Source organism: Nerophis ophidion, linkage group LG21, assembly GCF_033978795.1.
Source record: "Nerophis ophidion isolate RoL-2023_Sa linkage group LG21, RoL_Noph_v1.0, whole genome shotgun sequence".
NCBI classification, from domain to species: Eukaryota; Metazoa; Chordata; class Actinopteri; order Syngnathiformes; family Syngnathidae; genus Nerophis; species Nerophis ophidion.
The window spans coordinates 28,407,113-28,423,338 of record NC_084631.1 but is presented as its reverse complement, the minus strand read 5'-3'; the positions used below and the strand labels follow the sequence as shown (position 1 = coordinate 28,423,338).

The 16,226-nt window shown below is 39.3% G+C and overlaps 1 long non-coding RNA gene across 1 annotated transcript in view; it reads left to right on the top strand.

Annotated features, from left to right (window-relative positions):
- The window catches only part of LOC133539473 (uncharacterized), a 51,819-nt gene extending 41,019 nt beyond the window's left edge, over positions 1-10,800 (top strand). The window contains exon 3 of the long non-coding RNA XR_009803394.1: positions 9,460-10,800. This is a non-coding gene — a long non-coding RNA (uncharacterized LOC133539473). The remainder of the gene's footprint in view (positions 1-9,459) is intronic.
- The last annotated feature ends 5,426 nt before the right edge of the window (positions 10,801-16,226 follow it).

The following is a 16,226-nucleotide window of genomic DNA, read 5'->3' as shown; positions in this document are numbered from 1 at the left end:
TCCCCTCCAACCTGAAACGTCACAAACACACGTCATCATTCCGCAACGTTTTCAGCAAGAAACTCCGCGGGAAATTTAAAATTGTAATTTAGTAAACTAAAAGGGCCGTATTGGCATGTGTTGCAATGTTAATATTTCATCATTGATATATAAACTATCTGACAGCGTGGTCGGTAGTAGTGGGTTTCAGTTGGCCTTTAATATTTGATTACACATCCCTTGGCAAGTTTTACTGCAATAAGGCGCTTTTGGTAGCCATCCACAAGCTTCTGGTTGAATTTTTGACCACTCCTCTTGACAAAATTTGTGCCGTTCAGTTAAATACCTTGGTTTTCTGACATGGACTTGTTTCTTCAGCATTGTCCACGCGTTTAAGTCAGGACTTTGGGAAGGCCATTTTAAAACCTTAATTCTAGCTTGATTTAGCCATTCCTTTACAACTTCTGCCGTGTGTTTGGGGTCATTGTCCTGTTGGAACACCCAACTGCGTCCAAGACCCAACTTCTGGGCTGATGATTTTAGGTTGTCCTGGAGAATTTGGGGGGAATCCTCCTTTTTCATTGTCCCATTTAAAGCACCACTTCCATTGGCAGCAACATTTGGTGAATTTCCCCCAGGGATCAATAAAGTACATTCTATTCTATTCTATTCTATTCTAAAACAGGCTCAGAGCATTATACTACTACCATCATGCTTGACGGTAGGTATGGTGTTCCTGGGATTAAAGGCTTCACCTTTTCTCCTGCAAATATATTGCTGGGTATTGTGGCAAACAGCTCAATTTTAGTTTCATCCGACCACAGAACTTTACTCCAGAAGGTCTTATCTTTGTCCATGTAATGTCAGATGAAACTAAAATTAAGCTGTTTGGCCACAATACCTAGGATTATGTTTGTACGTATACATTCACTGTACAAACATACATATGCATACACTGTACATGTACATACATACACTCATGTTTATAGTCACATTTCATCAAAAATATAATAGCATTGTTCCTCTAGGAGCAACTGGGTAATATATGGCATACTGACAAAGCTTAACCTATTGTTATTATAACAATCAACAAGGTTAATACAGTACGCTTCTCTTTCTCCCCCTTCACTTATCTAATTTATTTTGTGTTTCAAGTTATCAAGTTGCATTTGAAACAATTGTATTGTTGATAATAGAGGTAATTATTCCTATTATTCATTATCAAAAGTGCTATCGTTCCATTTGTAGTGCAATAATGTTCATTGTCCTTTCTGTGTTATTAATATTTACTTCTAACTGCTTCCCTGCTATCACTTTTACTATCATATTTGTACATATTGTACATGTGTGTAAAGTAAATTTGTGCAGCCGATATGGATTTTCTACAAAACCCAAAACCAGTGAAAGTTGGCACGTTGTGTAAATGGTAAATGAAAACAGAATACAATGACTTGCTAATCCTTTTCAAATTATATTCAATTGAATAGACTGCAAAGACAAAATATATAATGTTCGATCAGAGAAACTCAATTAAAAAACGTTTGGGAACTGAGGAGACCAATTTTTTAAACTTTTCAGGTTGAATTCTTTCCCATTCTTGCTTGATGTACAGCTTAAGTTGTTCAACAGTCTTGGGTCTCCGTTGTGGTATTTTACGCTTCATATTGCGCACACATTTTCAATGGGAGACAGGTCTGGACTACAGGCAGGCCAGTCTAGTACCCACACTCTTCTACTATGAAGCCACGCTGTTGTAACACGTAGCTTGGCATTGTCTTGCTGAAATAACCAGGTGCGTCCATGATAACATTGCTTGGATGGCAACATATGTTGCTCCAAAACCTGTATGGACCTTTCAGCATTAATGGTGCCTTCACAGATGTGTAAGTTACCCATGCCTTGGGCACTAATACACCCCCATGTCATCACAGATGCTGGCTTTTCAACTATGCGCCTAGAACAGTCCGGATGGTTATTTTCCTCTTTGTTCCGGAGGACACAACGTCCACAGTTTCCAAAAACAATTTGAAATATGTACTCATCAGAGCACAGAACACTTTTCCACTTTGCATCAGTCCGTCTGAGATGAGTTGGGCCCAACGAAGCCGGCGGCGTTTCTGGGTGTTGTTGATAATGGCTTTCGCTTTGAATAGTAGAGTTTTAACTTGCACTTACAGCTGTAACGACAAACTGTAGTTACTGACAGTGGTTTTCTGAAGTGTTGCTGAGCTCATGTGGTGATAACCTTTACAGACTGATGTCACTTTTTAATGCAGCACTGCCTGAGGGATCCAAGGTCCGTAACATCATCGCTTACGTGCAGTGATTTCCCTGAACCTCTTGATGATATTAGGGACCTTAGATGGTGAAATACCTAAATTCCTTGCAATAGCTTGTTGAGAAATGTTGTTCTTAAACTGTTCGACAATTTGCCTACAAAGTGGTTTGCTCACGGATTTCTTCACAAAGTGGTGACCCTCGCCCCATCCCTGTTTGTGAATGACTAATCATTTCATGGAAGCTGCTTTTATACCCAATCATGGAACCCACCTGTTCCCAATTAGCACGTTCACCTGTGGGATGTTCCAAATAAGTGTTTAATGAGCGTTCCTCAACTTTCTCAGTCTTTTTTGCCACTTGCACCAGCTTTTTTGAAACATGTTGCAGGCTTCTAATTCCAAATGAGCTAATTTTTGCAAAAAATAACAAAAATAACTGTTGGAACGTTAAGTATGTAGTCTTTGCAGTCTATATAGGTTGAAAATGATTTGCAAATCATTGTTGTGGAGAGGCAGGGCGGGCCTGGAGGACCGCTGCAGCAATCCGAGTCAGGTGCGTAAATCACACACCTGCTCTCAATCCCTGCATCTTCTCCTGCGGTACAAAAGGGGAGAAGGAGGAGCGATTGGGGCAGAAGTAGAAGACAAAAAACCAGACGGAAGACCAGATGAGCGAGCAGATGAGGGAGAACCAAAGAGAGCCACGGAGCGACAAGGACCAGCACAGGAAGACCGGCGCGAGCAGAGAAAGAGGCACTGAAAGAGCAACAAACTGACACTGCGAGCGACTTTATTTGCAAAAATAAAGAGTCAAACCTGTGCAAAGCGATGTCCTCCATTGATGATCCATGCAACCCACACGATGGCGGCAGGAAGCCGTTCACAATTGTATTCTCTTTTTATTTACCATTTACTCAACGTGCCAACTTCACTTGTTTTGAGTTTTGTACATCAAAAAAAGTTTTGTCTGAATGGCTGGACAGGACAAAAAAAAACATGTGCATAAAAACGTCTTTTGAACACGAAACAGTTATCATCGTTGACTTAAAAGAACCGTTTAAAAGACTCGATTGGTTCGTGCTAACCTGCTCCGAGATGGCCCACCTGGGCGCGTTTATCTGATCACCTGTCACTCTATAAAAGGGCAGCAGCCGGGAAGGATGAGGTTGGAGAGGTTGGAGAAGTTGGAGTGGTTGATGGTGAAGAGAAAACCCGAGCACGAGCACGAGCGAGACGGAAACTGAGACGAGAGGCGATTGCTGAAAATCAGAGCGATAAGTTAATTGCAAAATAAACCAAATCACAAAACCGTCAAGACTTTCATGTCTCTTCTGGGTGGTGCAAAGAACCCGGAGGTGAAAGACCTCCACAGTCACATTTCTATTCCAATCTGCAGGAAATGTTTGTCAGTCCAGTCCCCGCCCCCCCCCCCCCCCACAAAGGTGACTCACACCAGCCAACACCAATGTTGTGTCGATGGCAACAGGTGGACCCGCAGCTAAACAGGTGCCATGGGCGTCTCTGGCACGCTCGTTAGGAACCAGAGGACGAAGGAGGAGTACCTTGGTGCTATTCCTCCTGCTTCCACTTTTGCTAACCAACCGTGTTTTTCTACACCTGCGTCTGCATATTGAGAAGTCAGGGAGAAGACGGACCAGGTCAAACGTGCACCTGCATGGAAAAAAAGGGGGGGTTGACGGATCTTGGCACCGAACAGTGAAGAGGCTTTGTTAAAGGGGAACATTTGTCAGAGTTATTTGTTGACAAACCCCAAGATGCAGAGATGGAGGCAGGCATTGAATGAAAAAAACATGATTTAATATAAAATATTAGAATAAGAACAAAGGGTATAAACAAAAAGCACGCACGGGGGCAGAATAACAAACTAAGGGAGCTAGCAATGGGAGCTAGAAAAACGAACAGGAGCTTTAGCATGGAAGCTAGTGGATAGCAAAAAGAAAAACTGGAAATAGCTTATGGCTAACAAGAACAGCTTACCGCTACGACGAACAGGACAAAATGTAGCACAACAGGTAGTGGCTGTAACGGTGCCAGATACGACAGGTAGCAAAGACACAAGAACGACATGTGGCAACGACAATACAAAGATCCAGCCACTGACACAAGACAAAGCAGGTACAAATAGGAGCAGGCTGATTGGTAACAGGTGTGGCCAGGTGCCAATCAGCCGCAGCTGAGGAGGAACACAGCACTCAGGGAACAAAACAGGAAGGTGCCAAAAAAGAGCACTATACAGGAACTAAAGACAGGAGATACTAAACACAGAGGAAACAGACAAATGCAGAGGAAAAAACTAAAACATAGACAAACTGTCAGGGGAAAGCCTGACAACATTATCACAATTTCAGAAGGGTTAAAACCAATAAAAATCAGTTCCCAGTGGCTTATTTTATTTTTCGAATTTTTTTTCAAAATTTTACCGATCACGCAATATCCCGAAAAAGGGCTTTAAAGTGCCTGATTTTCACTATATGTGAAGCCACTGTCCATTTTCCTGTGAAGTCATCGAGTTATGTACATGCTATCCAGGCGAAAGATATAGCGACATTAGCTCGGATTCAGACTCGGATTTCAGCGCCTCAAGCGATTCAACAGATTACGCATGTATTGAAACGGATGGTTGGAGTATTGAGGCAGATAGCGAAAACGAAATTGAATAAGCAACTGAAGCTATTGAGCGAATAGCTATTGACGCTATTCAGCCCTGTCTGCCTTAGCATCGGCGGTAAAATGTGCAGACCAAACGTTCGGGACTGTCGCATCTTGTGACACTGGATCAACTTAAATCCGACGATTGGTAAGTGTTTGTTTGGCATTAAATGTGGGTGGAGGGAAACACTGGATGCAAATATATCTACAAATGTACATACAGCTAGCCTAAATAGTGGGCTGTGAATCTTTGGGTGTCCCACGATTCGATTCAATATAGATTCTTGGGTCACGAATCGATAATATATCGATTTTTTTCGATTCGATTCGATTCTCGATTCAAAAACGATATTTTTCCGATTCAAAAGGATTCTGTATTCATTCAATACATAGGATTTCAGCAGGATCTACCCCAGTGTGCTGACATGCAAGCAGAGTAGTAGATTTAAAAAAAAAAAGCTTTTATAATTGTAAAAGACAATGTTTTATCAACTGATTGCAATAATGTAAATTTGTTTTAACTATTAAACGAACCAAAAATATGACTTATTTTATCTTTGTGAAAACATTGGACACAGTGTGTTGTCAAGCTTATGAGATGTGATGCAAGAGTAAGCCAATGTGACACTATTGTTCTTTTTTATTGTTTTTATAAATGTCTAATGATAATGTCAGTGAGGGATTTTTAATCACTGCTATGCTGAAATTATAATTAATATTGATACTGTTGTTGATAAAATTCATTTTTGTTTCATTACTTTTGGTTTATTCTGTGTCATGTTTGTGTCCTCTCAATAGTTCTTTTTTTGCAGTTCTGAGTGTTGCTGGGTCAGGTTTGGTTTTGGAATTGGATTGCATTGTTATGGTATTGCTGTGTAGTGGTTTGTTGGATTGATTAAAAAGAAAAAGAAAAATTAATTAATTAAAGAAAAAAAATGGATTTTTTATAAATGAGAATCGATTCTGAATCGCACAATGTAAACGATTCGATTCGTATTTGAATCGATTTTTCCCCACACCCCTACTAAATAGCATGTTAGCATCGATTAGCTGGCAGTCATGCCGCGACCAAATATGTTTGATTAGCACATAAGTCAACAACATCAACAAAACTCACCTTTGTGATTTAGTTGACTTTATCGTTGGAAATGCATCTGCAGATTATCCATACATCTCTGTGCCATGTCTGCCTTAGCATCGCTGGTAAATAGCATGTTAGCATCGATTAGCGCGTTCTACGTAAATCAACTTGAATCCGTCCCTGATCAAGTTGTTACACCCTCCGACAACACACCGACGAAGCATGATGTCTCCAAGGTACGGAAAACAGTCGAAAAAATGGAAAATAACAGAGCTGATTTCACTCGATGTGTATAATGTGTTTGAGAAAATGGCGGTTGACTACCTAGGTGATGTCATGTTGTGACGTCATTGCTCCGAGAGCAAATAATAGAAAGGCGTCTAATTCGCCAAAATTTACCCATTTAGAGTTCGGAAATCGGTTCAAAAAATATATGGTCGTTTTTCTACAACATGAAGGTATATATTGACGCTTACATACAGTAGGTCTGGTGATAATGTTCCCCTTTAAAAAAGGGGGCGAGGTGATTGGTGCTGGAGACAGAGGTTGAGTGGGTTAATGCGGCGGGTGTGCTTAGGCATGAATGTCAGCAAATGTGTTCGTCCGTCGGAGGCAGCTGGTCGAGGCATGAAGGAGAAGGGGCCTGAAGCTCCGCCCCCTCCCCCCTCCGGCTCTCTAACCTCTCACCCTTCACCCCAACAGCAGCACAATGCAGACCGCTGAGGGACGGCGTCGCGCCGCGCTGGCTTTCTACTGGCATCAGCATCCCGTCTGTCCTCCATGTTGCCTTTGAAAACAGCGTGCAGCATGGGACGAGGGTGCGGGTGTGCCCCGTGCCCAATTCTATAACGGCACGCAGGTGTTTTGCCTCTCATTTCGGGCTGTTTGGAGTCAATGAGAAGCACATTTTACTGATTTTGTCCAGGATCAAGGGCAAACCGGGAACAGATGCCGGTTTTGTTCCAGATGACAAGCGCTAAAGGCATTTGTGCGCCTCTCCAAATTGTTTCAGACAAACATGAGAAGGAAAATGTGTCTTTAAGAAACATCCCCAGCGAGCTTATGTTACCATTCGTGGTTTAACAGAACTTAGATTTTATTGAAGTGTTTAACAATTACAACTTAAACTAAAATTGGTTTTTGGTCCATGGAATTTTGAAAATATTTGTACAGTAAAATACAGCATATATATGATTTTTAACCTTTTTAAAAATTAAGTGCTAAATTAAGTTTTATTTGTGTATTATATATATATATATATATATATATATATACATATATATATTATGACTATATATATTTGTGTATATATATGTATGTATATATATAATTACATACATACATATATGTATGTATTTATATATATTTATATGTACATATGTATATGTATATATACATATATGTATGTATTTATACATATTACACACACATATATATATATATATATATATATATATATATATATATATATATATATATATGTATATATATATATATATGTATATATATATATATATATATATATATATATATATATATATATATATATATATATATATATATGTTAGGGCTATATAAATAAACATTGATTGATTGATATGTGTATATATATATATATATATATATATATATATATATATATATATATATATATGTGAATATATATATATATATATACACGAGGGGTATATATATATATATAGGTATATATATATATATATATACATATATATATATATATATATATATACTATATATATATAAATATATATATATATATATATATATATATATATATATATATATATATATATATATATATATATATATATATATATTTATTTATGTACTCCTCGTGTTTGGAGGAAGAAGAATACTGAGTTGGATCCTAAGAACACCACACCTACTGTGAAGCATGGGGGTGGAAACATCATGCTTTGGCGCTGTTTTTCTGCTAAGGGGACAGGACGATTGATCCGTGTTAAGGAAAGAATGAATGGGGCCATGTATCATATTTTGAGCCAAAACCTCCTTCGATCAGTGAGAGCTTTGAATGGTTGACCAAATACTTATTTTCCACCATAATTTACAAATAAATTCTTTAAAATTCCTACAATGTGAATTCCTGGATTTTTTTTCACATTCTGTCTCTCACAGTTGAAGTGTACCTATGATGAAAATTACAGACCTCTGTCATCATTTTAAGTGGGAGAACTTATACAATCGGTGGCTGACTAAATACTTTTTTGCCCCACTGTATATACATATATATATATATGTGTGTGTGTGTGTGTGTGTGTATAAATATATACATATATGTATATATAGAATAGAATACAATAGAATAGAATGGAATGCGTGGGTTCCCTCCGGGTACTCCAGCTTCCTCCCACTTCCAAAGACATGCACCTGGGGATAGGTTGATTGGCAACACTAAATTGGCCCTAGTGTGTGAATGTGAGTGTGAATGTTGTCTGTCTATCTCTGTTGGCCCTGCGATGAGGTGGCGACTTGTCCAGGGTGTACCCCGCCTTCCGCCCGATTGTAGCTGAGATAGGCGCCAGCACCCCCCGCGACCCCAAAGGGAATAAGCGGTAGAAAATGGATGGATGGATGGAATAGAAAGAATAGAATAGAAAGTACTTTCTTGATCCCTGGGGGAAATTCAGCACCACAGTTTGCTCACAATAAACAATAATAATACTTCGAGCTGTCCTGGATGAACTGAAATTATTTTTTTCCAATAATTTTGGAACTTGCAAGCGTACTTCTTTTCACTCGTCGTCGCCATGTCTCTTCTTTGTTCTTCTGCTCCGTCTCTGTTATGTTTTGGACATTACCACTTTGCCATAGTTTTGAAGCAATGCATGATGGGAATCCGGATGTTGTGTGCTACCGAGATCAGTCCCCCCTTTCTTTAACCTACGTTTAGACATTATGTATTTCCCCCGCGGGATAATACCAATTTCTCTTCTGTAATCTGTTTCTGTTTTCTCCGTAAGTTTGATGTTTGGCTTTTCCACCAGAAGTGTGCCCTTATATGGGGAATTAAGGGCGTTTACCTATACAAATTACGGAACTATGGGTGTTGACATAAGCATATTGGGGAAATAAGGGCGTCTTTATATGCATATTAAGATAGACACGCACGCACTAACCATTTGGCATTCAGTAACTTAAGAACAGCAGGTGGGAACAATTTGGCCGTTTAAGAACACGTCATGAATTTGAATGGACTCCTCTTAGGAAATCACTTAGTAAGAAAGATAAGAGGAAAAGTTAGGAACTCATTGCTGAATGGGGCCGAGTCTTAGTACACCACTTTCGAGTAGTAATCGCAGTGTGAGTAGATGACACATCCATTCACAGTACACAATTGTATAGATTGCACACGCTGTTTAGCGTCTGGTATTGGGATCTTAGTAAATGCGGTCCAATGTGTTTTCCCAGGATGACGGCTGCAGCTGAGCGAGCACGTCTGCTTGTCACTTTGGGAAAGTTTCAAGCCCTGCCGGACGCAACTTCCCCTAAACTCAGTACTTCTTGGAAGCGGACCCAAAAGATCCGCAGGGGTGTGTTTTTAAGAACTGCGCCAGACTGAAGCGGATCCTGGTTTGATCGTTGTTTTTCCGGTCAACGTGGTGTTTATTAGAAACCAGCGGCGGCGTCCAATTGCTCATGTTTTTATTTCCCCCCGGTGGTTTCCTGGGTGATGACATCAGCGCTCGGTGGAAGTGCGAGAGGCCGCGGCACACACAACTTGGAGGACGGTAAAGTGTAAAGCCGGTCTATTTCTGCCACGTCCGTCAGCGAGCCGTCAGTTTGTCAGCACAAAACAAACAGGCACGGATGATAGATCCTATTTAAGACAGGATCCCACAGTGGAAAGGCGCAAGAATGGGACTTTTCCTTTCCTCGGATGGACAGATTAGAGATTGGCATGGAGGACCGGCTGCACCATATCAGACAGGCACTTCCTCGGACAGTTTCCTTCCGTCCCGGTTTCTGATTAGAGGGCCCAGAAGGGACACCTGGGGCAGGCACAAACAACACACACAACGGCGCTGATCGGTCCCCACATAGTCAGAAACGTGTCCTGGGCCTTCAGTCAAGGTGGGGAACCTCTGTCACGGCTTGAAGGGCAGATTGTCGGATGTCGGTGTTGAAGACAAACACATGTTCCTGACACGACGCAGGACGGGAATTCCACAAGCCTGGAGGTTCTCAGGCCGAAGAACATCACAGAACTGATCTCAGAATCCCACCTGGACTTGCTTTTCACTGGCAACCTAGCAACCGTAGTGTTTACTTACTCAGCTATAGCATTGTTGTTCCAAACTTTATTCACGTTTTCCCTTTTCTTAATTAATGCACACCTCTCACGAATAGATCCCGACAACCATCTGGTTCATCATCCCTACGAGTAACGGCCCTCAACACACGCAAATGTTTCTATCGGAGGTGCCAGGAGCCAGTTATGTCAAAATGGCTGACAGTCGGATGAGGGTAGACCAGGGGTCGGCAACCCAAAATGTCAAAAGAACCATATTGGACCAAAAATACCACAAAAAAAATTTGTCTGGAGCCGCAAAAAATTAAAAGCCTTACATACTATGTAGACAACACATGATGTGTCTATATTAGCTATATTAGCCTACTATTACAATTACTTTAAAGTGTTATACAAGTGTTATAATGAAGACAACACATGTTGTAAGTGTCTATAGTAGTTATGTTAGCCTACTATCAAAATGACCTTAAAAGTCGTATATAAATAAATGATAAATGGGTTGTACTTGTATAGCGCTTTTCTACCTTCAAGGTACTCAAAGCGCTTTGACACTACTTCCACATTTACCCATTCACACACATTCACACACTGATGGAGGGAGCTGCCATGCAAGGCGCCAACCAGCACCCATCAGGAGCAAGGGTGAAGTGTCTTGCTCAGGACACAACGGACGTGACGAGGTTGGTTCTAGGTGGGATTTGAACCAGGGACCCTCGGGTTGCGCACGGCCACTCTCCCACTGCGCCACGCCGTCCCATATAAGTGTTACAATGGAGGCAACGCATGATCTAAGTGTCTATATTAGCTATATTAGCCTACTATCAAAAATACTTTAAAGTCTTATATAAGTGTTATAATGAAGACAACACATGATGTGTCTCTATTAGTTATTTTAGCCTACTATCAAAATTACTTTAAAGGTCTTACATAAGTTTTATAATGAAGGCAACACATGATGTAAATGTCTATATCAACTATATTAGCCTACTATCAAAATGACTTTAAAAGTCTTATATAAGTGTTATAATGAAGGCATCACATGATGTAAGTGTCTCTATTAGCAATATTAGCCTACTATCAACATTACTTTACAAGTCTTAAAAAAGTGCTATAATGAAGACAACACATGATGTGTCTCTATTAGTTATTTTAGCCTACTATCAAAATTACTTTAAAGGTCTTATACAACTGTTATAATAAAGACAACACATGATGTAAGTGTCTATATTAGCTATATTAACCTACTATCAAAATGATTTCAAAGTCTTATTTAAGTGTTATAATGAAGACAACACATGATGTAAGTGTCTATATTAGCTATATTAGCCTACTATCAAAATGACTTTACAAGTCTTGTATAAGTGTTATAATGAAGGCAAATCATGATGTGTATATATTAACTATATTAGCCTACTAACAAAATGACTTTAAAAGTCATATGTACGTGTTATAATGAAGGCAACACATGATGTGAGTGTCTATATTAGCTTGATTAGCCTACTATCCAAATGACTTTGAAAGTCTTATAAAAGTGTTATAATGAAGACAACACATGATGTAAGTGTCTATATTAATTTTATTAGCCAACTATCAAAATAATTTAAAAGTCTTATGTAAGTGTTATAATGAAGGCAATACATGATGTGTCTCTATTAGTTACATTAGGCAACACTAAATTAGCCTAGTGTGAGAATGTGAGTGTGAATGTTGTCTGTCTATCTGTGTTGGCCCTGTGATGAGGTGGCGACTTGTCCAGGGTGTACTCCGCCTTCCGCCCGATTGTAGCTGAGATAGGCGCCAGCGCCCCCCGCGATCCCAAAAGGGAATAAGCGGTAGAAAATGGATGGATGGATAACTTACTATCAAAATGACTTTACAATTCTTATATAAGTGTTATAATGAAGGCAACACATGATGTAAGTGTGTGGAGAGGCGGAGCCGACGGGCCGACGGCGGGGCAGGGCACGCTGGAGCCCTGACCAAGATGGTGGCGAGGAGGCGGAGAATGCGGCGGAGCGGAGAGGCGGGCTGTCGCAATGTAATTCAGGTGCGTGGCTCACACACCGGGAAACAAATAACATTTCTTTCTACGCTGCATAAAAGGGGAGAAGGAGGACAGATCGGGGCAGAAGGAGTTGGAGAGCTTGCAACAGCGCATGAGAAACGAGAGCAACAGAGAGCCATAGACGAGGACGAGGACGACGGCGGCTGAAAGAGCGGACCGTGAGCGAGCAGTGGCGGAAGGAGCTGAAAAGCGATCCGAGCTGCAGACAAGTTTATTTGGAAAAAATTTAAAAAGTCAAACCTGCTAAAGCGAATTCCTTTCTGGGTGGTCCATGGAACCCGAGCAACGACGACAAAGGTCGTTCACAAAGTGTCTATACTAGTTATTTTAGCCTATCATCAAAATTACTTTAAAAGTCTTATTAAGTGTTGTATTATATAACTTCACCTTTATCGTTGTTTTTTAAGCCAAAATGCGTCCATTCTCCCTTTTCTGTCTACACACTGTGTCTGCTTGTAAGTACTCTGTGATTGTGCGCTGCCAAACATGCTCCTCTGCTCGTAAAACCAGTAATGTCATGACGTGACGATTCGCCGTCATGCCCGTTAAAAAAATAAAATACAAAAAATATGGAAAACCGGTACTTTTCAAACAGAGTATAGTACTGTTTTTGATTCATTAGTACCGCGATACTATACTAGTACTGGAATACGTACAAACCCTAATTTGATGTTTATATTTCCAGTCTTACAAACCTAAATGAAGGAAGAAGTGTGAAGACATAAAACTAAGGAATGAAAATAATTAAAAAGAAGGAAACATAAATCCTTAAAAAAAACTTCTGGAGCTTCTGTTTCGTCGTGCCGTTAACTATCTGTTCAGCTGCACACGCTGGAATCCAGTAGCGAGGCCAGAACAATGAATTTGCTGACAGCGCTGTGTGAAAGCTGATGTGTTTACTTTGCAATGAAGTAAACAAAGTGACAAAGGAATATAACCTGTCGAGGCACTTTCTGACCAAACATCCATATCTCCATGGCCCCTGGGCCTTTGGGCTCTTGAAACTGAGGCCCCGTCCATTATCTGGTTGAATAGCCTTAATATATTCATCTTTTATACAATGGCGAGTCAACATGTCCCTTGAAATAGTTTCAGTTTGGTTTAGCATCATCGCAGCCACGTCCATTCAGAAGCCCATAGAGATAATTGCTTATTTAGCATCGCTTCAAACGCCGTCATTGTGACAGATTTGCGCTCATGTTCATAAAACAACCACACTATTTAAGTTTATATTGTAGCCGAACAATTTCGCAAAGATTAGTCTAAATATATTTTATTTTGTATGGTTTATTTTTTTACCATTTGTTGTGTTTTGTTTACTTTTTCAAAGAATACCAAAGCAGCATAGCAGTTTTGAACTGCTTAACCGCTTGATCTTTTCTTTCTTTCAGAGGTATTTTTTAAAGTTAATTTTCAGAAATCCACAATATACCCCAAACGTTTTTACACCCTCCAGAATACCCCAGATATTGTCACTCAGGTTAATAACTCAAACTTGACAACGTTTCTACATATACCAGAGAACATTGTTATTTCTCTAATCCTGTTTTTGTGTCAAATCTTAGAATTTTTTTGAACATTTATTGAGTTTTAGACACATAAAGTTGACAAGAATAGTCAAAAATACATGAAATGTTTTCCCTACCCAACAAGTAAAATAAAATAAAATAAAATAAAAATAATAATAGTGATTAAATAAATAAAAACATTAAAAAACAGAAACAATAAAAACAACTGCATAAATAGATCAAATAAAAATGTTTTTTTTTAAAGCAAAATTCACAATAATAACATCTTATCATTCAGTTAGAAATTGGTTTCTTTTTATTTTATGTATTTATTCAGTCATTTTAATTTTTTCAGTTTTTTAATGTATTTATTTTATAATTATTATTTTTATTTTATTTTATTTTACTTGCTAGGGGGGACGGAATTTATTAATGATGAAATAAATAAATACATTAAAAAACAGAAATAATTAAAACAACTGAATAAATACATAAAATAAAAATGTTCTTTTTTAAAATCAAAATTCACAATAATAACATATTAATAGGTCAGGAATCGGTTTCTTTTTATTTTATGTATTTATTCAGTTATTTTTTGTATTTGTTTTTTAATGTTTGAGTTTACGACACGGGTGGGAGAAAAGGAGCGCTTGATTTGCTCACCCTGACCCACTTATAGTACAGCAAGGCTAATCTTTTAATCCTTCAACGAGGCAAAATACAAAAACAAGACGTGTTTCTAGGAAACACAGGTGAAACTCAAAAGCCACACAAGCAAACTAGCCAAAAGTCTAGCCGAAAGTCTCCCGGGGCAACCATTTCTCACAAATTTCTCCCGATTTCCACCCGGACAACAATACTGGGGGCGTGGCTTAAAGATACTGTCTTTAGCGTCTTCTCTCACCTGAAAAGGAGACTCTTATATATGTCTCCATTATCCATAGCTTTATCTATAACCCATAAAGTAGGCAGGCATGGAGCTATTTCTCAGCGAGTGTTTATTCCAGCTGACTCACAACATCCGGATTCCCATCATGCATTGCTTCAAAACTACGGCAAGTAGTAATGTCCAAAAAACATAACAGAGACGCAGCAGAAGAACGAAGAAGAGACAGTCATGGCGACGAGTAGTAAGAAGAAAAAATGATTGGAAAAAAAATATTTTGTTCATCCAGGACAACTCGAAGGGGGAGGGTATGTTGCCTGCAAATTTTGTAGATCAGACTTCTCCATTGAAAAGGGTGGTCGCACGGATATACTCATTCATGAACGGATTATATATATATATATATATATATATATATATATATATATATATATATATGTATATATATATATATATATATATCATTTGTTATCATTTGGAATGGGGACCAAGTTATTGATCATGACTTGTGGGGACCACCCTTTCTACTATCTGACTATCATTTAAAAAGGTTTCCCTTTAGGGGGCCTTTTTTTTTGTCCCCATACCGTCATTAGTCCCCTTAAGGTGACTGTGTAAACAGAGCGATGTCCCCGATGTCTAAAAGACCTTTAGAGTGTCCTCCCTGAGATCCGTCGGTTGTGAGTTCAAACTCCGGCCGAGTCATACCAAAGACAATAAAAATGGGACCCATTGCCTCCCTGCTTGACACTCAGCATCAAGGGTTGGAATTGGGGGTTGAATCACCAAATGATTCCCGTGCTGCTGCTCACTGCTCCCCTCACCGCCCAGGGAGTGAACAAGGGATTGGGTCAAATGCAGAGGACACATTACACCACACCTAGTGTGTGTGTGTGTGACATTCATTGGGACTTTAAGTTTTAACTTGAATACATATAAGAAATACTTGAAAATACATACACCCCCCCGCTATATTCCGAATTCGGAGGTTTCAAGGTTGGCAAGTATGCAAACAGATTAGCATGAAACGTAAGTCCCTCGGCATAGCATAGGAAGTAAACAAAAGGACTCGCAGGGTAAGACGGACATATCAAGGGGAGTGATTAGTTGCGGCAGCAGGTGGAGACACCCCTTAAAAAAAAATTAAAACGGGATTGTGAGCTTAAAGGGGAACATTATCACGATTTCAAAAGGGTTAAAAACAATAAAAATCAGTTCCCAGTGGCGTGTTGTATTTTTTGAAGTTTTTTAAAAATTTTACCGGTCTCGGAATATCCCTAATTAAAGCTTTAAAGTGCCTTATTTTCGCTATCTTTGAAACCACTATCCATTTCCCTGTGACCTCACACAGTGCTGCCAATGTAAACAAACAATGGGAATACCACAGCAAGATATAGTGACATTAGCTCGGATTCAAACTCGGATTTCAACGACTTAAGCGATTCAACAGATTACGCATGTATTGAA